The sequence below is a fragment of the Oncorhynchus masou genome, unplaced genomic scaffold (genome assembly GCF_036934945.1).
Source record: "Oncorhynchus masou masou isolate Uvic2021 unplaced genomic scaffold, UVic_Omas_1.1 unplaced_scaffold_893, whole genome shotgun sequence".
Taxonomy (NCBI): domain Eukaryota; kingdom Metazoa; phylum Chordata; class Actinopteri; order Salmoniformes; family Salmonidae; genus Oncorhynchus; species Oncorhynchus masou.
Genome location: NW_027016860.1, coordinates 115705 through 141434, shown reverse-complemented (window position 1 = coordinate 141434; position 25730 = coordinate 115705). Strand labels below are relative to the sequence as shown.

Genomic DNA, 25730 nt, shown 5'->3' with positions numbered 1-25730 from the left:
TTATTAAATCAAAAGAACACATGTCAAATTTAAATAGTTACCACGAAAAACACCTTTCAAAAAGTGCACTACTTCAGACATTGAATTGGCATGTGCTGATGCAGTACAGCGTTATGTATGTCTTAATGAATGTACATATCATTCTACACATCAATTAGAATGATAATAGCAAAGATATTGATGACAAAAACGGTTAGGGTTAGTAAAGGAACTACAAAATGGTGTCGCATTTGTAGTTCACAACTTCCGGTTTCTGTAACAAGATTTTATCTGTTACATCAATTATTTAATAGAATCCGACAATGTTTACGACATTAAAATGAAAGTAATATTGCGCAAGAATAATTTGTGAATATTTTAAAAATGAAATCAGAAAATTCAGAAATGTAGTCTATTACGTCACGGGCATTGCGACGCACAAAACCAAAACAAGCCGACTGAACAACCAAACCGACGACGTGTCCGAACAATGCAGATATATATACGTGCATGTTCACAATTCTCCCACTATGTCAGGACTGCCTGCATAAAATTTATTTCATCTAATTTTAGTAATAATACGGTGTTGCTAATAGTATCGATAAGAGTATGTCACTTGCAACCGGCTTGTTCAGGATGGGACAACCCCCATTTCAATAGAAACATTTCCACGTTTGTATCTTAACACACAAGGCTATGCATTATTCTTCCCAGAAGATGTCATGGGTCAGAATAATAAAATACAATAATCACTTCAATCATTATGTGTCCATACTTTTGATGATTCATTGCGAGTGTCTGTATATTCTAGGCAACATTTTTCAACTAACCGGTTTCATCTGCAGCTGATGGGAGTCAGTTATTGTACAAGTAAAGTAGCCATCTGGAAAACAACTTGAGAGTCTAGAAGTAACTGGTCAAAGTATTAAGTACTAGTTCAGCATTTGTACATCTCATTAATACATAAGGAATCGTTGACTTAAAATAGGGTGACCAGACGTCCCAGTTTTCCGTGAGCTGTCACCGGCTGGAGATGTCCCCGTTTTTAATTGTGCGTTAAAAACAGACTGCAAAGTGAAATAATATTTTACGTGGCAAGAAAGACCGGGCATCAGAGTCAACCGGTTGACGTCTCAATCTTGTTGTGCTTGTTTTGTCCAGCAGAGGGGCCGCTCGCGACAGCAGCTTCATTCACTCTTCTTCTTCTACTAACTACTTGCTCGCGCCAGTTTTAGAGGAAACTGCTCTGGAAAACTCGGCCGGAAGTGTCATGTGAATCCATAACATCACCACAAACGTCTTTTCAAGCCAGGTAAATTACACTCGTTTGAGATACTAGCTAATGATGTTATGTCACAACTTATTGTATAGTTAAATGTTCTGCGGTATATGGTTTTAAATAGGTTATGCTAGCTAATATTAGCTATGTCGACTAAGTTATCTTGCTCGGTTCGCCAGCTGCTGTCATGGTAACGAGGTTAAAAAACGTTCACATGTAAACATTCAGTGGACGGGCTATTTTGAAAATATGATTATATTAAATTAATGCACAATTAATTCTGATAATATTCATTTGTAGATTACAATTGTAATGGTTTGGCATTATAAGTTGTGTGAACATATATTTAGACATTTTCATGGATAACATTAGCGTAATGTTTTCTGCTAAAGTGGAGAGGAGTAAGACTGGATAGGAAGAAGAGTGAGATAGAGGAGGAAAAGTTAAGATATGATTACAGAGCCTGCCAATTTATTATTCCAAACAATGTTTTTAAGATAAAATACAAAATGAGGCAAGCAATGGGAATCTGTTAACCAAAGTATTATATCTAATAGTGTTCTATTTATTAATAAAGATTGGAGAAGGACAAATTAAGGGAGTAAAAAGAGTGAAGCAAGGAGAGTGTGGAAGAGTGAGGTGGAAAGGTGAAGAGAAGGAAAGGAAGAAAGATCAGGAAGTTGAGAGTAAGAAGAGTGACACAAGGAGAGTGAAGAAGAGCAGACAGAGGAGGAACAATGGCTCTTTCATCCAAAAATGTAACCTGCAAAACAAAGTTGTCATTCTCTGCCGACAACACAAATAGCAACCTTGGAGGACTGAATAGAGTGGGGAGGGTCAATGTCCATACCAACCTTGGAGGACTGAATAGGCTGGGGAGGGTCAATGTCCATACCAACCTTGGAGGACTGAATAGGCTGGGGGGGTCAATGTCCATACCAACCTTGGAGGACTGAATAGCCTGGGGAGGGTCAATGTCCATACCAACCCTGGAGGACTGAATAGGCTGGGAGGGTCAATGTCCAGACCAACCTTGGAGGACTGAATAGGCTGGGGAGGGTCAATGTCCATACCAACCTTGGAGGACTGAATAGGCTGGGGAGGGTCAATGTCCATACCAACCTTGGAGGACTGAATAGGCTGGGCAGGGTCAATGTCCATACCAACCTTGGAGGACTGAATAGGCTGGGCAGGGTCAATGTCCATACCAACCTTGGAGGACTGAATAGGCTGGGGAGGGTCAATGTCCATACCAACCTTGGAGGACTGAATAGCCTGGGGAGGGTCAATGTCCATACCAACCCTGGAGGACTGAATAGGCTGGGAGGGTCAATGTCCATACCAACCTTGGAGGACTGAATAGGCTGGGGAGGGTCAATGTCCATACCAACCTTGGAGGACTGAATAGGCTGGGGAGGGTCAATGTCCATACCAACCCTGGAGGACTGAATAGGCTGGGAGGGTCAATGTCCATACCAAAGTTAAAAATGCTCTGCAGCGGGAGGTGATTGGCTTTGGTTGTCCTGCCCACATCATTCATAACACGGCCAGAACAGCTTTGGATATGGTTCCCCTTGAAGTTGAGTACCCGCTCACAAAGATATTTTCATATTTTCAGAGTAGAAAAGACTGAAGAGCTGCAATGTCTAAAGAGCTTTCTCAAAACCTCCCAATCATTCTTCACTACGGCTGTGAACTACTTGCAGGTATTGGGGAAAGCACACAGATAATCTAAAATATATATATTGTCTCCTTTTAAACAGGCAACCTCAGCGTGAAGAGATCCAGAAGGCAGCAGCCACACTGCAGGAAAAATGCCCCCATGTGACCATCAATGAGGATGCATTGTTTGACGAGGTTACTGGCCTGCAAGAGTTCCTAAAGGGGGGATCGCTTGAATAATGGAAAACATCGGAGACACCGCTTAGTCAGAGATGGAGTTACCCACTTCAAAGAGAACCACATCCCACACTCTAACCTGGCTAGATTAGCGTCTGTTGTCATGTGCTTACCTGGAAGTAATACACCAGTCGAGAGAGTGTTCTCCCAAATGAATGCTCTATGGACAGCAGCAAGAAATAGGTTCCCTGTTCCTACCATCAAGGCCATGCTTATTGTGAAGACAAACGCCAACCTCCCCTGCCAGGAGTTCATGGAGAAGCTGGCCAAAGACAGAGCAATCCTGAAGAAGATACATTCTTCTGAGAAATATACAGATTAGGTTGGAATAAGTGGTAACTACATAATCTCATCACCGTCTTATTTCTTCATTATGTTAAATATTTCACATAGACTATTTTCTGTTTTTTAAAGGTCACATGTTCTCTTCTGCTCTTATTCTACCCAGACTAGCAGGACCACTGATTGGCTGTTCAGATCAGTTCTACCCAGACTAGCAGGACCACTGATTGGCTGTTCAGATCAGTTCTACCCAGACTAGCAGGACCACTGAATGGCTGTTCAGATCAGTTCTACCCAGACTAGCAGGACCACTGAATGGCTGTTCAGATCAGTTCTACCCAGACTAGCAGGACCACTGAATGGCTGTTCAGATCAGTTCTACCCAGACTAGCAGGACCACTGAATGGCTGTTCAGATCAGTTCTACCCAGACTAGCAGGACCACTGATTGGCTGTTCAGATCAGTTCTACCCAGACTAGCAGGACCACTGAATGTCTGTTCAGATCAGTTCTACCCAGACTAGCAGGACCACTGATTGGCTGTTCAGATCAGTTCTACCCAGACTAGCAGGACCACTGATTGGCTGTTCAGATCAGTTCTACCCAGACTAGCAGGACCACTGATTGGCTGTTCAGATCAGTTCTGTCTTGTCTATAGTTTTTCTATAATATAGTTGTTTTCTCTGTCACAGTGGGCCTGTTAGACTAAATACATGAAACCGGAATTATCCCCCTTTATTTCATAGATAATAACATTGGATATTTTAATGATATATTGATATTATATATAATAGATAATAACAGTGGATATTTTAATGATATATTGATATTATATATAATAGATAATAACAGTGGATATTTTAATGATATATTGATATTATATATAATAGATAACAACATTGGATATTTTAATGATATATTGATATTATATATAATAGATAATAACAGTGGATATTTTAATGATATATTGATATTATATATAATAGATAATAACAGTGGATATTTTAATGATATATTGATATTATATATAATAGATAATAACAGTGGATATTTAATGATATATTGATATTCTATATAATAGATAATAACAGTGGATATTTTAATGATATATTGATATTATATATAATAGATAATAACAGTGGATATTTTAATGATATATTGATATTATATATAATAGATAACAACATTGGATATTTTAATCATATATTGATATTATATATAATAGATAATAACAGTGGATATTTTAATCATATATTGATATTATATATAATAGATAATAACAGTGGATATTTTAATCATATATTGATATTATATATAATAGATAATAACAGATATTTTAATGATATATTGATATTATATATAATAGATAACATAGATATTTTAATGATATATTGATATTATATATAATAGATTAATAACATTGGATATTTTAATGATATATTGATATTATATATAATAGATTAATAACATTGGATATTTAATCATATATTGATATTATATATAATAGATAATAACATTGGATATTGTAATGATATATTGACCTCCGACCTGTAAATGTCCCCCGGTTTTAATTTCAGAAATCTGGTCACCTTAACTTAAAATCCCATGACTAATGTACTGATGTAGCTCCATGGGAGGAGTGAAACCCGCAGGCTCACCGTGGAATGAGTTGGACACATGCTAGTGTATGTTTACATTTACTTTGTTTACAAACATTGGAGTAGAACAAAAACATCTATTTTGGGATCTGATGGGGTACGGCAGTTGAACTATATTCATGAGGCATTTATAAATGATATTCTTCAAGCATCCATAAGTGGATGTATCAACTGCAGATTGGCCATTTAAAGGGGTCATGTGACCTGGTCATGTGACCTGGTCATGTGACCGGGCAAAAGCAGTAACAGACGAGCACCCTTCTCAAATCTGTACCCCATGATCACATTGTCAACCAGGAAGAAACATAAACCTTTATTTTCCATAAAATGTTCAAACTATTTTTCCTTAGGAAGGCAGACAAAGCATATCTACAAAACAAATGGAATCCCTTTCCACCCAATGCAAACTGCACCCACCCAAACGAACACCGTCAGTCTGGGACAGATTCCTCGTCATCAGAGCTGTATTGGATGCTGTCATCTAGGTCCTCTTCCACGAGGTCATACAATATCAATTACAGGGTGCCAACATCAATACATATTAATGAACGTTCCCCTACTACTAATACAATGACGTATTCCTTAAATACAATATCAATTACAGGGTGCCAACATCAATACATATTAATGAACGTTCCCCTACTTTGCCTGCTTAGGTCAGGTGCCACATGTGAAGCCAGGTCTTGCACATTCTCCGATCCCCTCTTTAGGCTTTCCCAGTGCTGCTGGACTTCCTTTAGGACAATTACCTCTTCCTCCTTCAGCTGTCTCAGGAGCATCACCCGGTCAAAGGCTATTTTCTTTGTGAGTAGGTCAGCTGTAAATTCACAAGAATGCAATGTGGATTTGTAACTTTAATGGCAGTGTGGTCTGTGTTTGAGCAACTGAACAAACACCGATAACAAAACAGAAACATAGTTATTGTGACACACAAACATACTACTTACTTTGTCCATGCAGCTCACAAGGCCACTCTGCTCCCAGGGCCACTCAGCTCCCTGGGCCACGCAGCTCCCAGGGCCACTCAGCTCCCAGGGCCACTCCGCTCCCAGGGCCACTCAGCTCTCAGGGCCACTCAGCTCTCAGGGCCACTCAGCTCCCAAGGCCACTCAGCTCCCAAGGCCACGCAGCTCCCAGGGCCACGCAGGTCCCAGGGCCACTCTGCTCCCAGGGCCACTCAGCTCCCAGGGCCACGCAGCTCCCAGGGCCACTCAGCTCCCAAGGCCACGCAGCTCCCAAGGCCACGCAGCTCCCAGGGCCACTCAGCTCCCAGGGCCACTCTGCTCCCAGGGCCACGCAGCTCCCAGGACCACTCAGCTCCCAAGGTCATTGGAGTACACCCTCTAAGGGTCATTGGAGTACACCCTCTAAGGGTTAGCGCTCAGGGTCATTGGAGTACGCCCTCTAAGGGTCATTGGAGTACACCCTCTAAGGGTCATTGGAGTACACCCTCTAAGGGTCATTGGAGTACACCCTCTAAGGGTCATTGGAGTACGCCCTCTAAGGGTTAGCGCTCAGGGTCATTGGAGTACGCCCTCTAAGGGTCGTTGGAGTACGCCCTCTAAGGGTCATTGGAGTACACCCTCTAAGGGTTAGAGCTCAGGGTCATTGGAGTACGCCCTCTAAGGGTTAGAGCTCAGGGTCATTGGAGTACGCCCTCTAAGGGTTAGAGCTCAGGGTCATTGGAGTGCACCCTCTAAGGGTTAGAGCTCAGGGTCATTGGAGTACGCCCTCTAATGGTCATTGGAGTACGCCCTCTAAGGGTCATTGGAGTACACCCTCTAAGGGTTAGAGCTCAGGGTCATTGGAGTACGCCCTCTAAGGGTCGATGGAGTACGCCCTCTAAGGGTTAGCTCTCAGGGTCATTGGAGTACACCCTCTAAGGGTTAGCGCTCAGGGTTATTGGAGTACGCCCTCTAAGGGTTAGCGCTCAGGGTCATTGGAGTACGCCCTCTAAGGGTTAGCTCTCAGGGTCATTGGAGTACGCCCTCTAAGGGTTAGCTCTCAGGGTCATTGGAGTACGCAAGCCTCTCCACTAGGTCAAGGTGACAGTCCAGGAGAGTTACATTTAGGATGATTTATTTGATGTATTCTTTACCTGTATTAGCCCATTGCTGAACTTCCATTGTCCAGTTGTACAGAGTCTCATCTCCTTCTTAAACTTTTCGAGAGTTTGGGTCTCCTCCTTGATTTTAGCTGTTGTCTGAGATGGTTAACATGTTCCCCCCCACGGCCTGGATGGTTAACATGTCTGTTCCCCCCCACGGCCTGGATGGTTAACATGTCTGTCCCCCCCATGGCCTGGATGGTTAACATGTCTGTTCCCCCCCACGGCCTGGATGGTTAACATGTCTGTTCCCCCCACAGCCTGGATGGTTAACATGTCTGTTCCCCCCCACAGCCTGGATGGTTAACATGTCTGTCCCCCCCACGGCCTGGATGGTTAACATGTCTGTTCACAGCCTGGATGGTTAACATGTCTGTTCCCCCCCACGGCCTGGATGGTTAACATGTCTGTTCCCCCCCACGGCCTGGATGGTTAACATGTCTGTTTCCCCCCACAGCCTGGATGGTTAACATGTCTGTTCACAGCCTGGATGGTTAACATGTCTGTTCCCCCCCACGGCCTGGATGGTTAACATGTCTGTTCACAGCCTGGATGGTTAACATGTCTGTTCCCCCCCATGGCCTGGATGGTTAACAGGTCTGTTCCCCCCACAGCCTGGATGGTTAACATGTCTGTTCCCCCCACGGCCTGGATGGTTAACATGTCTGTTTCCCCCCCACGGCCTGGATGGTTAACATGTCTGTTCACTCCCACAGCCTGGATGGTTAACAGGTCTGGTCCCCCCACAGCCTGGATGGTTAACATGTCTGTTTCCCCCACAGCCTGGATGGTTAACATGTCTGTTCACAGCCTGGATGGTTAACATGTCTGTTTCCCCCACGGCCTGGATGGTTAACATGTCTGTTTCCCCCCCACAGCCTGGATGGTTAACATGTCTGGTCCCCCCACAGCCTGGATGGTTAACATGTCTGTTTCCCCCACAGCCTGGATGGTTAACATGTCTGTTCCCCCCACAGCCTGGATGAATAACATGTCTGTCCCCCCCACGGCCTGGATGGTTAACATGTCTGTTTCCCCCCCACGGCCTGGATGGTTAACATGTCTGTTCACTCCCACAGCCTGGATGGTTAACATGTCTGGTCCCCCCACAGCCTGGATGGTTAACATGTCTGTTCCCCCCACAGCCTGGATGGTTAACATGTCTGTTCCCCCCCACGGCCTGGATGGTTAACATGTCTGTTCACGGCCTGGATGGTTAACATGTCTGTTTCCCCCACAGCCTGGATGGTTAACATGTCTGTTTCCCCCCACAGCCTGGATGGTTAACATGTCTGTTCCCCCCACAGCCTGGATGGTTAACATGTCTGTTCCCCCCACGGCCTGGATGGTTAACATGTCTGTTCCCCCCACAGCCTGGATGGTTAACATGTCTGTTCCCCCCACAGCCTGGATGGTTAACATGTCTGTTACCCCCCACAGCCTGGATGGTTAACATGTCTGTCCCCCCACAGCCTGGATGGTTAACATGTCTGTTCCCCCCCACAGCCTGGATGGTTAACATGTCTGTCCCCCCCATGGCCTGGATGGTTAACATGTCTGTTCACAGCCTGGATGGTTAACATGTCTGTTCCCCCCCACGGCCTGGATGGTTAACATGTCTGTTCCCCCCACAGCCTGGATGGTTAACATGTCTGTTCCCCCCACAGCCTGGATGGTTAACAGGTCTGTTACCCCCCACAGCCTGGATGGTTAACATGTCTGTTTCCCCCCACGGCCTGGATGGTTAACATGTCTGTTCCCCCCCACAGCCTGGATGGTTAACATGTCTGTTCCCCCCCATGGCCTGGATGGTTAACATGTCTGTTACCCCCCACGGCCTGGATGGTTAACATGTCTGTTCCCCCCCACGGCCTGGATGGTTAACATGTCTGTTCCCCCCACAGCCTGGATGGTTAACATGTCTGTTCCCCCCCATGGCCTGGATGGTTAACATGTCTGTTACCCCCCACAGCCTGGATGGTTAACATGTCTGTTTCCCCCCACGGCCTGGATTGTTAACATGTTTCCCCCCCACGGCCTGGATGGTTAACATGTCTGTTCACGGCCTGGATGGTTAACATGTCTGTTCCCCCCCACAGCCTGGATGGTTAACATGTCTGTTCACGGCCTGGATGGTTAACATGTCTGTTCCCCCACAGCCTGGATGGTTAACATGTCTGTTCCCCCCCACGGCCTGGATGGTTAACATGTCTGTCCCCCCCACGGCCTGGATGGTTAACATGTCTGTTCCCCCCCACAGCCTAGATGGTTAACATGTCTGTTCACGGCCTGGATGGTTAACATGTCTGTTCCCCCCACAGCCTGGATGGTTAACATGTCTGTTCCCCCCACAGCCTGGATGGTTAACATGTCTGTTCCCCCCACGGCCTGGATGGTTAACATGTCTGTTCCCCCCCACGGCCTGGATGGTTAACATGTCTGTTCCCCCCCACGGCCTGGATGGTTAACATGTCTGTTCCCCCCCACAGCCTGGATGGTTAACATGTCTGTTCCCCCACGGCCTGGATGGTTAACATGTCTGTTCCCCCCCACAGCCTGGATGGTTAACATGTCTGTCCCCCCCACGGCCTGGATGGTTAACATGTCTGTGCCCCCAACGGCCTTGATGGTTAACATGTCTGTTCACAGCCTGGATGGTTAACATGTCTGTTTCCCCCACAGCCTGGATGGTTAACATGTCTGTTCCCCCACGGCCTCGATGGTTAACATGTCTGTTCCCCCCACAGCCTGGATGGTTAATATGTCTGTTCCCCCCACAGCCTGGATGGTTAACATGTCTGTTCCCCCCACAGCCTGGATGGTTAACATGTCTGTTCCCCCACAGCCTGGATGGTTAACATGTCTGTTCCCCCCACAGCCTGGATGGTTAACATGTCTGTTCCCCCCCACAGCCTGGATGGTTAACATGTCTGTTTCCCCCCACAGCCTGGATGGTTAACATGTCTGTTCACAGCCTGGATGGTTAACATGTCTGTTCACAGCCTGGATGGTTAACATGTCTGTTTCCCCCCACAGCCTGAATGGTTAACATGTCTGTTCCCCCCAGATAAGTAGTAACATAGCTGAATAGAACTCCTTATTCCAGATAAGTAGTAACATAGCTGAATATAACTCCTTATTCCAGATAAGTAGTAACAGCTGACTAGAACTCCTTATTCCAGATAAGTAGTAACATAGCTGAATAGAACTCCTTATTCCAGATAAGTAGTAACAGCTGAATAGAACAAACAAATAGTTTTCCTCTTTTGGACATTTGCTTGGAACAGATTGCAGCCCTCAACAGGAAGCTGTTCCCTTGTTCCACTTCCTCCCCCAGAGTTGTGCCAGCTCCTTCCTGATTCCGTCCTCCCCACTTAATCTTAATTTACATTTAAAAAATATATATTGTAAAAACATATTGACTTAATATTGTAATTCTGTGAATAACAAACATCTAAATGGGAAGCCGTGTAAAGAACTGAAGCTGGAACTTCTCTTTGAACAGTTTCATAAAGAAAAACTTACCTCGCATTTCAAACGATGTGCCTTTGCATGCATGACGGAAAGCAGTGGCTTCATGTCTAGAAAAGTGGTGAGCTCTGGACAATGAAGGGCAACTTTGGTCAGGTGTGTGGCCAAAATGTGCAGATCACATCCGTACACATGAATTGTGTGTTCCTACTGCCAGACAATTCCTTCTGCAAGAACAGTGTTGTACGTAAATATCTCTCCAGCATCATGTTGAGGGGTGGGTATAATTTGAGGAACGTAAATATCTCTCCAGCATCATGTTGAGGGTATAATTTGAGGAACGTAAATATCTCTCCAGCATCATGTTGAGGGTATAATTTGAGGAACGTAAATATCTCTCCAGCATCATGTTGAGGGTATAATTTGAGGAACGTAAATATCTCTCCAGCATCATGTTGAGGGTTGGGTATAATTTGAGGAACGTAAATATCTCTCCAGCATCATGTTGAGGGTATAATTTGAGGAACGTAAATATCTCTCCAGCATCATGTTGAGGGGTGGGTATAATTTGAGGAACGTAAATATCCCTCCAGCATCATGTTGAGGGTATAATTTGAGGAACGTAAATATCTCTCCAGCATCATGTTGAGGGTATAATTTGAGGAACGTAAATATCTCTCCAGCATCATGTTGAGGGGTGGGTATAATTTGAGGAACGTAAATATCTCTCCAGCATCATGTTGAGGGTATAATTTGAGGAACGTAAATATCTCTCCAGCATCATGTTGAGGGTATAATTTGAGGAACGTAAATATCTCTCCAGCATCATGTTGAGGGGTGGGTATAATTTGAGGAACGTAAATATCCCTCCAGCATCATGTTGAGGGTATAATTTGAGGAACGTAAATATCTCTCCAGCATCATGTTGAGGGTATAATTTGAGGAACGTAAATATCTCTCCAGCATCATGTTGAGGGTATAATTTGAGGAACGTAAATATCTCTCCAGCATCATGTTGAGGGGTGGGTATAATTTGAGGAACGTAAATATCTCTCCAGCATCATGTTGAGGGTATAATTTGAGGAATGTAAATATCTCTCCAGCATCATGTTGAGGGTATAATTTGAGGAACGTAAATATCTCTCCAGCATCATGTTGAGGGTTGGGTATAATTTGAGGAACGTAAATATCTCTCCAGCATCATGTTGAGGGTATAATTTGAGGAACGTAAATATCTCTCCAGCATCATGTTGAGGGGTGGGTATAATTTGAGGAACGTAAATATCCCTCCAGCATCATGTTGAGGGTATAATTTGAGGAACGTAAATATCTCTCCAGCATCATGTTGAGGGTATAATTTGAGGAACGTAAATATCTCTCCAGCATCATGTTGAGGGTATAATTTGAGGAACGTAAATATCTCTCCAGCATCATGTTGAGGGTATAATTTGAGGAACGTAAATATCTCTCCAGCATCATGTTGAGGGTATAATTTGAGGAACGTAAATATCTCTCCAGCATCATGTTGAGGGTATAATTTGAGGAACGTAAATATCTCTCCAGCATCATGTTGAGGGTATAATTTGAGGAACGTAAATATCTCTCCAGCATCATGTTGAGGGTATAATTTGAGGAACGTAAATATCTCTCCAGCATCATGTTGAGGGGTGGGTATAATTTGAGGAACGTAAATATCTCTCCAGCATCATGTTGAGGGTATAATTTGAGGAACGTAAATATCTCTCCAGCATCATGTTGAGGGTATAATTTGAGGAACGTAAATATCTCTCCAGCGTCATGTTGAGGGGTGGGTATAATTTGAGGAACGTAAATATCTCTCCAGCATCATGTTGAGGGTATAATTTGAGGAACGTAAATATCTCTCCAGCATCATGTTGAGGGGTGGGTATAATTTGAGGAACGTTCCAGCAGGAATCCGTTCCAAAAACGTCATAAATAACAAGGTTGTCAACAAACAACACATACAGAGTCATATAACAGTAGAATGAGATACCGGGTAGGGAGTGAGCTATGTAATTACGTTTTTCACTCACCACGTTTATTCGGACAAATGTCTCTCTTCATGCTGGTTGCCTCCACCATTTCTCGTTCGTTGGTTTAGTAATTATTTCCGGTGTTCCTGCATTTGCCGGAGAACTCTGTTGTGCCTCAATTAGGGAATCGCTGTGGTTGAAATGTAACTAATGACCGCAAGCCCCAGTATTTTATTAGGTAGGTGGCTTGTACACAATTGTTATACAGTACTGTATATACTGTAATGAAACAGGCAGGGTCTTGAACCCTCAACCTTCTAGCCCGAGGACCGGCGCGCAAAAGCTTGGGTCCTATCCTGCGCTTATAAACACAGGGTCCTTACACTACTCCCTCCTTTCAAAGAGCTCTTCCTCGCGCTAGCTTACGGGTCCACGTCTTACAGGAACGCGCTCACCGGCCAAGCCCACGCACTGTCGTCGGTGCAAGGTCCGATCACTTCCGACACCAATGTAATGAAACAGGCAGGGAGCAGGTCTCGACCTTCTAGCCCGAGGTCCGGTGCGCTATCAACTGTGCCGCAAAATCATACTCGTGCGGCAGTGTCGATTTCCGTGCTTATATACTTTGACCTATTTCAGGTAACCCCAAGATGCGTGATTCACTACAGCTGCTTTTGAATAACTTTCCAGTCGTTTTGTTTTACATTCCGACTTTTGAACGTCTGTTTATTGGACATATATATTAGTGTCTAATAAAAAAATAGCAACTTATGTAAAGCATCCCATCTGTGTTAAAGTGTGTGTGTATGGTGTTGTTTCTCTTGATGTCCACTAGGTGTCAGCACAGCTTCAATAATGTCACACCAGGATCACAACATGTTTTCATGTGTAACAAATCAAATTGTATTTGTCACATGCGCCGAATACTACATGTTTAAACATTGGAGTGAAATGCTGAAATGAAGCCCGTAACCAACAATTTATTTGTAAGAAAAATGTGTTAAGTAAAAAATAAGAAATAAAAGTACAACAAATAATTAAAGATCAGCAGTAAAATAAAAAATAGTGAGGCGATATACAGGGGGTACCAGTACAGAGTCAATGTGGAGGCTATATACAGGGGGTACCAGTACAGAGTCAATGTGGAGGCTATATACAGGGGGTACCAGTACAGAGTGAATGTGGAGGCTATATACAGGGGGTACCAGTACAGAGTGAATGTGGAGGCTATATACAGGGGGTACCAGTACAGAGTCAATGTGGAGGCTATATACAGGGGGTACCAGTACAGGGTCAATGTGGAGGCTATATACAGGGGGTACCAGTACAGAGTCAATGTGGAGGCTATATACAGGGGGTACCAGTACAGAGTCAATGTGGAGGCTATATACAGGGGGTACCGGTACAGAGTCAATGTGGAGGCTATATACAGGGGGAACCAGTACAGAGTCAATGTGGAGGCTATATACAGGGGGTACTAGTACAGAGTCAATGTGGAGGCTATATACAGGGGGTACCAGTACAGAGTCAATGTGGAGGCTATATACAGGGGGTACCAGTACAGAGTCAATGTGGAGGCTATATACAGGGGGTACCAGTACAGAGTCAATGTGGATGCTATATACAGGGGGTACCAGTACAGAGTCAATGTGGAGGCTATATACAGGGTACTACGGTACAGAGTCAATGTGGAGGCTATATACAGGGGGTACTGGTACAGAGTCAATGTAGAGGCTATATACAGGGTATTACGGTACAGAAACAATGTGGAGGCTATATACAGGTTGTACCGGTACAGAGTCAATGTGGAGGATATATACAGGGTATTACGGTACAGAGTCAATGTGGAGGCTATATACAGGGGGTAGCAGTACAGAGTCAATGTGGAGGCTATATACAGGGGGTACCAGTACAGAGTCAATGTGGAGGCTATATACAGGGTACTACGGTGCAGTGTCAATGTGGAGGCTATATACAGGGGGTACTGGTACAGAGTCAATGTAGAGGCTATATACAGGGGGTACCAGTACAGAGTCAATGTGGAGGCTATATACAGGGGGTACCGGTACAGAGTCAATGTGGAGGCTATATACAGGGGGTACCAGTACAGAGTCAATGTGGAGGCTATATACAGGGGGTACCAGTACAGAGTCAATGTGGAGGCTATATACAGGGGAACCAGTACAGAGTCAATGTGGAGGCTATATACAGGGGGTACTGGTACAGAGTCAATGTGGAGGCTATATACAGGGGATACCGGTACAGAGTCAATGTGGAGGCTATATACAGGGGGTACTGGTACAGAGTCAATGTGGAGGCTATATACAGGGGGTACTGGTACAGAGTCAATGTGGAGGCTATATACAGGGTACTACGGTGCAGAGTCAATGTAGAGGCTATATACAGGGGGTACTGGTACAGAGTCAATGTGGAGGCTATATACAGGGGGTACTGGTACAGAGTCAATGTGGAGGCTATATACAGGGGGTACCGGTACAGAGTCAATGTGGAGGCTATATACAGGGGAACCAGTACAGAGTCAATGTGGAGGCTATATACAGGGGGTACCGGTACAGAGTCAATGTGGAGGTTATATACAGGGGGTACCGGTACAGAGTCAATGGGGAGGATATATACAGGGTGTTACGGTACAGAGTCAATGTGGAGGCTATATACAGGGGGTACCGGTACAGAGTCAATGTGGAGGCTATATACAGGGGGTACCAGTACAGAGTCAATGGGGAGGATATATACAGGGTGTTACGGTACAGAGTCAATGTGGAGGCTATATACAGGGGGTACCGGTACAGAGTCAATGTGGAGGCTATATACAGGGGGTACTGGTACAGAGTCAATGTAGAGGCTATATACAGGGTACTACGGTACAGAGTCAATGTGGAGGCTATATACAGGGGGTACTGGTACAGAGTCAATGTAGAGGCTATATACAGGGTATTACGGTACAGAGTCAATGTGGAGGCTATATACAGGGGGTACCAGTACAGAGTCAATGTGGAGGCTATATACAGGGGGTACCAGTACAGAGTCAATGTGGAGGCTATATACAGGGGGTACCAGTACAGAGTCAATGTGGAGGCTATATACAGGGGGTACCGGTACAGAGTCAATGTGGAGGCTATATACAGGGGGTACCAGTACATAGTCAATGTGGAGGCTATATACAGGGGGTACTGGTACAGAGTCAATGTGGAGGCTATATACAGGGGGTACCAGTACATAGTCAATGTGGAGGCTATATACAGGGGGTACCGGTACAGAGTCAATGTGGTGGCTATATACAGGGGGTACCGGTACAGAGTCAATGTGGAGGCTATATACAAGGGGTACCGGTACAGAGTCAATGTGGAGGCTATATACAGGGGGTACCAGTACATAGTCAATGTGGAGGCTATATACAGGGGGTACTGGTACAGAGTCAATGTGGAGGCTATATACAGGGTATTACGGTACAGAAACAGTGTGGAGGCTATATACAGGGTGTACCGGTACAGAGTCAATGTGTGGGGGCTATATACAGGGGGTACTGGTACAGAGTCAATGTGGAGGCTATATACAGGGGGTACCGGTACAGAGTCAATGTGGAGGCTATATACAGGGGGTACCGGTACAGAGTCAATGTGTGGGGGCACCGGTTAGTCGAGGTAATTGAGTCCAGTGGTGTAAATTACTTAACAGAAATGTATTTAAAACTTCACTACATTCTGTTTATATCTGTTTGTATCTGTACTTTTACTCTCTGTTTCTTTATAACTTTTAATTTTACTTCACTACATTTCTAAAGAAAATAATATATGTTTTACTCCATACAGTTTCCCTGGCACCCAAAAGTACTTGTTTCATTTCAAATGCTAAGCCGGACAGGAAAATGGTCCATATCACACACTTATCAAGAGAACATCCCTGGTCATCCCTACTGCCTCTGATCTGGAGGACTCACTAACCAGAGAACATCCCTGGTCATCCCTACTGCCTCTGATCTGGAGGACTCACTAAACAGAGAACATCCCTGATCATCCCTACTGCCTCTGATCTGGAGGACTCACTAAACAGAGAACATCCCTGGTCATCCCTACTGCCTCTGATCTGGAGGACTCACTAAACACATGCTTTGTTTGTAAATTATGTCTGAGTGTTCCCATGGCTATTTCTTAAATAAAAAAACTAACAAACCCCCAACATTGTATAATTTTATAATCCAATTTCTCGTTCGGTCTAACGTACTTCCGGTTCCCACCTCAACATTGTTCTGTCAAGGCAGCAAAAGCAAGTTGGCATGAAAGGAATTTAACTCACAACCTCTCCTTTGGGAATTCACCACCATTACAAATAGTTGTAGTAGTAGTTAACTATCTTAACATGTGGCTTTCTTCAGGAGGACCAAGACTAGGAACACCTTTGAATTGTCTACAAAGAATGGCCCCAGGTAAAAGTTGACTTTTGCAGAGTATGGTTGTGTTGTTACTCCACAGCATAGTATGTTATCACAACTCTATTGAAATGACATTTGAAACAAGGTGAAACTTCATTCTTGCTATTTGATGGGAACTAGCCCCTTTTCCCCTATATACCTCTGGTTTGCTCAGGCCCACAAAGACAACAAGACGTTTCTCCATTAACTGTTTCTCTGGGATTTGATCTCTCTGGTTTGGGGAGCAACCACCATAACCACTCCACCAGACAGACAGACAGAGATGTTAAGGTCTACACCTGTTGTATTAAGCACGTGATGAATACTATTTTATTTAATTTGACAGCATGGCGTCAGAATTGTAGGTAGAGTAATCTGATCCTAGATCTGTGGTTAGGGACAACTTCTATTTAAATTATCATCCATGTCTGCAGCCAGGGAATGTAATAGATGTATCACAGTGTTTAGTATTACACCATTACAACACATGGAGCACTGCCATCTAGTGGACAGATCAGGATACAACACATGGAGCACTGCCATCTAGTGGACAGATCAGATCAACATACAACACATGGAGGATACACTGCCATCTAGTGGACTGATAAGGATATAACACATGGAGCACTGCCATCTAGTGGACAGATCAGGATACAACACATGGAACACTGCCATCTAGTGGACTGATAAGGATATAACACATGGAGCACTGCCATCTAGTGGACAGATCAGGATACAACACATGGAGCACTGCCATCTACTGGTTAAATCAGGATACAACACATGGAGCACTGCCATCTAGTGGACAGATCAGGATACAACACATGGAACACTGCCATCTACTGGACAGATCAGGATACAACACATGGAGCACTGCCATCTAGTGGACAGATCAGGATACAACACATGGAGCACTGCCATCTAGTGGACAGATCAGGATACAACACATGGAGCCCTGCCATCTACTGGACAGATCAGGATACAACACATGGAGCACTGCCATCTAGTGGACAGATCAGGATACAACACATGGAGCACTGCCATCTACTGGACAGATCAGGATACAACACATGGAGCACTGCCATCTGGTGGACAGATCAGGATACAACACAGGATACAACACATGGTCTGTACCATCACTCATTCATATATCCTTATGTACATATTCTTTATCCCCTTACACTGTGTATAAGACAGTAGTTTAGGAATTGTTAGTTAGATTACTTGTTGGTTATTACTGCATTGTCGGAACTAGAAGCACAAGCATTTCGCTACACTCGCATTAACATCTGCTAACCATGTGTATGTGACAAATACAATTTGATTTGATTTGATTTGACACATGGAGCACTGCCATCTAGTGGACAGATCAGGATACAACACATGGAGCACTGCCATCTAGTGGACAGATCAGGATACAACACATGGAGTACTGCCATCTAGTGGACAAATCAGGATACAACACATGGAACACTGCCATCTAGTGGACAGATCAGGATACAACACATGGAGTACTGCCATCTAGTGGACAAATCAGGATACAACACATGGAACACTGCCATCTAGTGGACAAATCAGGATACAACACATGGAACACTGCCATCTAGTGGACAGATCAGGATACAACACATGGAGTACTGCCATCTAGTGGACAAATCAGGATACAACACATGGAACACTGCCATCTAGTGGACAGATCAGGATACAGCACATGGAGCACTGCCATCTAGTGGACAGATCAGGATACAACACATGGAGCACTGCCATCTAGTGGACAGATCAGGATACAACACATGGAGCACTGCCATCTAGTGGACACATGGAGCACTGCCATCTAGTGGACAGATCAGGATACAGCACATGGAGCACTGCCATCTAGTAGACAGATCAGGATACAACACATGGAGCACTGCCATCTAGTGGACAGATCAGGATACAACACATGGAACACCGCCATCTAGTGAACAGATCAGGATACAACACATGGAGCACTGCCATCTAGTAGACAGATCAGGATACAACACATGGAGCACTGCCATCTAGTGGACAGATCAGGATACAACACATGGAGCACTGCCATCTACTGGTTAAATCAGGATACAACACATGGAGCACTGCCATCTACTGGTTAAATCAGGATACAACACATGGAGCACTGCCATCTAGTGGACAGATCATGGATGCTTTATTTTGCAAGTTGGCACCATAAACTGGTGATGCTCAAGATAAACACACAATAACATTCTAGTAAAATGCAATTTACAATTTTACATAAACAATTAGAATATAAAACACATTGAAGCCTTTCCAACAATCATCATGGACATAACACTACAACTTTCCTTCTGTTAGTAGTAATGAAGTCTTTACATCATTCATCATGGACACAACACTACAACTTTCCTTCTGTTAGTAGTAATGAAGTCTTCACATCATTCATCATGGACACAACACTACAACTTTCCTTCTGTTTGTAGTAATGAAGTCTTCACATCATTCATCATGGACACAACACTACAACTTTCCTTCTGTTTGTAGTAATGAAGCCTTTACAACTGATACTGTCAGCTGGTTCCAGTCAGTGGTGTCTGTATGTTCTCATGATAAACTAACTCTTGTTGTTGATAGTTCAAGTCAGTGGTGTCTGTATGTTCCCATGATAAACTAACTCTTGTTGTTGATAGTTCCAGTCAGTGGTGTCTGTATGTTCTCATGATAAACTAACTCTAACTCTGTTGTGGAAACTTCACACCTCTCTGTTGCTGATGTTGTTAATGGCGGTCAAGGCTGCAGTGTCTAAAGATAAGTCCGTTGGTGTGAAAAGGGAAGGAGGGAGAGATAATTTGAACAGGGTCACTAGGTAAAGAGAGAGAGAGAGATGAGTGAGGGACAGAGGAGCTGATCCAGTCTACTACAGTGAAGACCTCCAACACCATGACGTTCTGATGAACAGGGTCACTAGGTAAAGAGAGAGGAGAGAAAGATGGGTGAGGGACAGAGGAGCTGATCCAGTCTACTGCAGTGAAGTCCTCCAACACCATGACGTTCTGATGAACAGGGTCACTAGGTAAAGAGAGAGGAGAGAGAGATGAGTGAGGGACAGAGGAGCTGATCCAGTCTACTACAGTGAATACCTCCAACACCACAGGAACAGTTATAGACCCCAACAGGTCTCAGTGTTTAATGTGTAGTTAGATACATTTATACACCCCAACAGGTCTCAGTGTTTAACCTCTTGAAACTCCCCATCCCGGATCCGGGATTGTGACTAAGCCTCAGGCTCATTAGCATAACGCAACGTTAACGATTTCTGAAAATCGCAAATAAAATTAAAATAATGCGTTTGCTCTCAAGCTTAGCCTTTTCTTAACAACACTGTCATCTCAGATTTTCAAAATATGCTTTTGAACCATAGAAATTGACTAATTTGTGTAAGAGTATGCAAAGCTAGCATAGCATTTTGTGTAGCATGTAGCACGCAACATTTTCACAAAAGCCAGATAACCAAATAAATAAAATCATTTACCTTTGAAGAGCTTCTGATGTTTTCAATGAGGAGACTCCCAGCCACATACCAAATGCGCAGTGTTTCCTGAAAGCGTCTGTGTGTAGGAGAAATCGTTCCGTTTTCTACATTGCGCCTGGCTACCGAAACGAACCGAAAATGCAGTCACCTACAACGTGAAACTTTTTCCGGATTAACTACATAATATCGACCGAAACATGGCAAACGTTGTTTGGAATCAATCCTCAAGGTGTTTTTTCACATATCTCTTCATTGACATGCAGTTCATGGAAGCTTGCTTCTCTCTCTGTGCCCCATGGAAAAATACTGGCAGGTGACTTTTGCGCACCAATTTCGGCGCAGGACACCGGGCGGACACGTGGTAAATGTGGTCTCTTATGGTCAATCTTCCAACGATCTGCCTACAAATACGTCACAATGCTGCAGACACCTTGGGGAAACGACAGAAAGGGCAGACTCATTCCTCTTGCGTTCACAGCCATATAAGGAGATCATGAAAGACAGAGCCTCAAAAATCCTTGTCATTTCCTGGATGCCAAGTCATCTTGGTTTTGCCTGAAGCTCACGTTAAAGGGCACGCACAGAGAAGATATTTGTATTTCTGGACACGTCAGAGTGTTTTCTTTCGAACAGTAGCAATTATATGTAGAGTCGAGCATCTTTTTGTGACAAAATATCTTGTTTAAAACGGGAACGTTTTTCTTCCAAAAATGAAATAGCGCCACCATAAGTGTAAGAGGTTAATGTGTAGTTAGATACATTTATACTCCCATAACATGTCTCAGTGTTTAATGTGTAGTTAGATGCATTTATACACCCCAATCTGTCTGTGTGTTTTTGTGTGTTCGTCTGATTCCAGTGTGGCTCAGTTGGTAGAGAATTGCCCTTGCAATGTAGGGTTGTGGGTTTGATTCCCACAGGGGACCAGTACAGGACAAAGTACAATAATGTATCAACTCACGACTGTAAGCTGCTCTGGACAAGAGTTAAATGATCAAAATTATATGTGAAATGTGTGACAGAGGAACAGAGGTGTTTAACAATGGGTGATGTTGTTCACAAACAGCTATAACCTCAAACAGACACAGACCTACTAATCTGATAAGTCTCTCTCTATATATATACATCTATAGACATACAGCTATAACCTCAAACAGACAGAGACCTTCTGCTCTGATTCGTCTATATGTGGGGAAGAGACAGCCTCTATTTTTACTAATGATATCATTTGAAAGGACATTTGGCTTGGTGACTTTGGGTATTTTGAGCTTCATGTTATACTGTTTAAATGTCAGCCACCAGACCAGAGAATCATGTTATACTGTTTAAATGTCAGCCATCAGACCAGAGCATCATGTTAAACTGTTTCAATGTCAGCCACCAGACCAGAGCATCATGTTAAACTGTTTCAATGTCAGCCACCAGACCAGAGCATCATGTTATAATGTTTAAATGACAGCCACCAGACCAGAGCATCATCTTATACTGTTTAAATGTCAGCCACCAGACCAGAGCATCATGTTATAGTGTTTAAATATCACCCACCAGACCAGAGCATCATAACCCTGTTTTGGCCACGTTCTTTACTGGTTTCTCTGAACTATTGTATGTTGTCCTTGAGAAGGGCTTTCTCCTGGGCCCACCCATAACCACAGCCATACTCTGGACAAGGTTATTACCAAGGGGCGTTCTACTGGACCCACCCATAACCACAGCCATACTCTGGACCTGGTTATTACCAAGGGGATTTCTACTGGGCCCACCCATAACCACAGCCATACTCTGGACCTGGTTATTACCAAGGGGCTTTCTACTGGACCCACCCGTAACCACAGCCATACTCTGGACCTGGTTATTACCAAGGGGCTTTCTACTGGACCCACCCGTAACCACAGCCATACTCTGGACCTGGTTATTACCAAGGAATTTTCTACTGGGCCCACCCATAACCACAGACATACTTTGGACCTGGTTATTACCAAGGGGTTTTCTACTGGACCCACCCATAACCACAGCCATACTCTGGACCTGGTTATTACCAAGGGGCTTTCTATTGACATATCCTCTATTGTTGATGTTGCTTTGATCACCACTGGGGATTTATACTACCTTGTTTCCCACAGCTCAGGGTAATACTGAATGAAAATCCTACCCCCGCAAACCTATGTGAACTCTACACATCTAAATGCAGCATATTTCAGAGATAAGATTCAACATTAGACTGGGTATCAGTCAAGACCTGACTGGAAGTCTGATGATATGTGTACCAGCCTACCACACAAAGGTACCATGGATTTTTTTCCTGGTCGACACAGACATGTTCGGGAAAGTGACATCACAACTTAACCTTATCCTATCCCCACCACCTTCTCCCTGCCTTCTCCATCCTATCCCCACCACCTTCTACCTGCCTTCTCCATCCTATCCCCACCACCTTCTCCCTGCCTTCTCCATCCTATCCCCACCACCTTCTACCTGCCTTCTCCATCCTATCCCCACCACCTTCTCCCTGCCTTCTCCATCCTATCCCCACCACCTTCTACCTCCTTCTCCATCCTATCCCCACCACCTTCTACCTGCCTTCTCCATCCTATCCCCACCACCTTCTACCTGCCTTCTCCATCCTATCCCCACCACCTTCTACCTGCCTTCTCCATCCTATCCCCACCACCTTCTACCTGCCTTCTCCATCCTATCCCCACCACCTTCTACCTGCCTTCTCCATCCTATCCCCACCACCTTCTACCTGCCTTCTCCATCCTATCCCCACCACCTTCACCTGATCCTATCCCCACAATCAAAACCTGTTTTGATATACAATCAAAACCTGTTTTGAAGAAGAAGTGCAAGCTATTGTTTATCCCTCCCTGTTCACAGACACTTTCCCCGCTGCACTAAAATCTGTTATGGTGAAACCCCTTCTGAAGAAATGAATCTACATTCCTCAGCTCTTAGACATTATTAACTCTTAAGCAGAGTTCTGGATTAGTTGGTGTTCCAAGAGCTACATTATTTTTTAAATTGACAACTGTTTAAAAAAAATCCTATCTAGTTTTGGTGCCCACCACAGCACAGAAACAGCCTTAGTTCAAGTGTTAAATGGTCTTAGAGCCAACACAGATGCCAAACAGCTCTCTGTCCTTGTACTCTTAAAACAATGTATATAGCCTATCAATGTGTGTAATAAAATCGATAATTGTGTACTAAAGACGTGAATGTGTTTTTGCAGAGCATACAACCATGCCGACAACCATCCGTGGAGAATGCATTGTTCCCAAGAAAGTAGTTCGTTTTGCTAGATTCTTAACATGTGTTTCTGTACTCAGCTTTTGTGTGTTGTAGTCACTTTAAATGCTTAATTGATCTACTGTTTCTATCATAGGCCACTGTAATCAATGGGGGTTCAGGGCGGTACCATTCTGCTCATATGTGGCAAGATCGTCAGGTTCACCCTGACATTTCCATTCCTCTTCTGACAACAGAACTTGACAAACCAGGAACACATCGACAACAGCCACCCTCGAAGCAGCGTTACACATTTATTTATTCTTTATTGAACCTGGCAAGTCAGTTAAGAACAAATTCTTATTTTCAATGACGGCCAGGGAACAGTGGGTTAACTGCCTGTTCAGGGGCAGAAGGACGGATTTATACCTTGTCAGCTCGGGGATATGAACTTGCAACCTTTCGGTTACTAGTCCAACTCTCTAACCATATTTTCCTAACGGATACCCTGAGGGTTTCGTTTGAATTTTTCTTGGAATAGAAACACCATAATATGAATCAAATTAATTAAGCTAAATTTGGGGCAGCTCAGTGCATCAACTAATATATTAATGTATTACTAACCCTGCATTGTAATTGGATATGAATTTAGAATCCTCTAAATGTAATTCGATCTAGCTGTCCATCACTACTTCAAATAAAAACACAGAATATCTAGGTGGCTTTTATATAATTATAATGCAGTGTTAATAATAATAATAACAATAATAATAATCTTTGGATAACAGATCACTATGACAATATTATGACAATATTACAAACTTTAATAAAATCGCTTTAGTGCGGTTCATCTGATGGAGGAGCACATGGGCCTATTTATATAATGAATATGAGATCAGAGGGTAGAAATTATTTAAATATTTTTACATTTTGAACAGCCACCACTAACATTGAGTGGATTCTGCCAACACACTGACTCAACTCCAACTCACTTTAATAATGGAAATTGATGGAAATGGATGTAAAAAAAATGTATCACTACCTACTTTAAACAATGCCACCTAATATAATGTTGACATACCCTACATTACTCATCTCATATGTATACTGCACTCGATACCATCTACTGCATCTTGCCTATGCCTTTCTGTACCATCACTCATTCATATATCTTTATGTACATGTTCTTCATCCCTTTACACTTGTGTGTATAAGGTAGTAGTTTTGGAATTGTTAGGTTAGATTACTCGTTGGTTATTACTGCATTGTCGGAACTAGAAGCACAAGCATTTCGCTACACTCGCATTCACATCTGCTAACCATGTGTATGTGACAAATACAATTTGATTTGATTTGATTTAAGTGTCAGCCATTGTTACTTTTAGTTAGTGCTAGTGTCACCGCCAGAGGGCATCTTTGAGAAGCAGTAGATTTTTTAAAATATTGGCTGTACTAGATATCTTTTTTTGTAAGAACATAGTATATGGGAATGATTTTAAGAAATGTAGCTTAATTCATTTGATTAATATTATGGTGTTTCTATTCCAAGAAAATAAAAAACAAAACCATCAGGGTTATGGCGCTGTACAACGTGACGGTCGTGAGTAGGCTACAGAGCAAAATAATCCTAACATTTCCACACCCTAATTGTACCAAAACAGAGATTCAGTGAAAAATAAAAATCTCATTTATTTATCAAGACCATAGTTGAAATAGTTGGCCACATGCCTTAAATGCCACAATGTCACTAATAATTGAACACAGACCATTTTTTAAACTCTGGGAAGGGTAATAGGAGGTGATCTGCATATTAAACTGCCATTCTTATTGCTGGATTCCACACATCACTGTGTGTGTTTCGGTACTCTCTCAGCTCACATGC

At 43.6% G+C, this 25730-nt stretch overlaps 1 long non-coding RNA gene across 1 annotated transcript; it reads left to right on the top strand.

Moving 5' to 3' along the window:
* Positions 1–1205: 1205 nt before the first annotated feature.
* LOC135539264 (uncharacterized) lies at positions 1206–16859 on the top strand. The gene is made up of 3 exons (XR_010455590.1): positions 1206–1291; positions 3022–3492; positions 16499–16859. It is a non-coding gene; the product is annotated as an uncharacterized LOC135539264 (long non-coding RNA).
* The last annotated feature ends 8871 nt before the right edge of the window (positions 16860–25730 follow it).